Source organism: Halyomorpha halys, unplaced genomic scaffold (genome assembly GCF_000696795.3).
Source record: "Halyomorpha halys isolate HHAL.00 unplaced genomic scaffold, Hhal_1.1 Scaffold145.1, whole genome shotgun sequence".
Classification (NCBI taxonomy): domain Eukaryota; kingdom Metazoa; phylum Arthropoda; class Insecta; order Hemiptera; family Pentatomidae; genus Halyomorpha; species Halyomorpha halys.
In genome coordinates this window covers 1,090,286-1,091,470 of record NW_027115461.1, presented here as the reverse complement: position 1 = coordinate 1,091,470, position 1,185 = coordinate 1,090,286, and positions in this window count along the sequence as shown.

Genomic DNA, 1,185 nt, shown 5'->3' with positions numbered 1-1,185 from the left:
ATAACTGCCTGTATAGTTCCCCATTATATTTAAATATGCCATTTTCACAGCATAATTTTATTCCCTCTAAAAACAAATTTTTATTTTTTATATTTGTATCTAACTTAATTTTCTCCCATTTTTCCTCTATAATTTTATACACCCGTTTAAGTGGTATATTTGTAAATAATGAAACCGCATCATAACTTAACATGATTAATATAGAATATTTTTGTTTTATTTTACTACCCTACCTTCTACGCCACAACCCCTGATGAAGACCTGAAACTCAGGTTGAAACGTCGGCATAAAATAAATAAATATGGTTTTGTTTATTTATGTTGTTCTTTGCTGACTGCACCCCCCGACAAACTTCTCCAATCATTTTTGTTTTATAATTTTATAGATCAAAAGTAACATTTATTAATAATTACAATCTTGGATAATTATATATAGATCAAAATATAATTATATATTAATAACGAATATAATTTGGTCTGTTAAACCTATCGCTTTGAACAGCCCTGCAAAGTGGGGCAAAATGTCGGACATTAATTAGTTGAAAACTATCTTGTTCTTTTTTGGCCGCAACTCTGACCATCTTCTTCATATTTTAATATCATCATATCAGCACTAAAGGCGATATCCTATGCTTAGGCAGTAGAGCCACACCACTGCCCCATCTGAGCCATTACGTCGGTAATAGTAAAGTTTCATGTTTAATTCAACAAGAAAACTTGTGACAGTTTTAAATAGGAATTGGATATTGAATCAAAAAATAGGGTAATATAAATTTAAAAAGTGATAGATTTTTATTAACTTTAACAGTAATATAATAATAACAGCTTTAACACACCTAAAAGCCACTCCCTTGGGAGGTATGAGTCTGCTTTACAAACAGTTTACAAAATTTCCACTTCTTCATTGTTTATAATTTTTTACATTGATTTAAACATTTGTACATAACAATTTAGGTTAAATTAGGTCATAAATAATAATTTACAAGTTCTTTATTATTTTACCCCGTAGACCCATATTCCCCCTAAGCCTCAGTAGCCTAGCAATCTCCTATTCTTAGACTATCTCATCTTTCTCATCCACCAATCCATAATTGGACATATATACATTAACATTTTTCAAACAATAATCATCAATATATTACAAATAATTTTTATTCCTCTCTCTCTCTCTCTCTCTATATATATA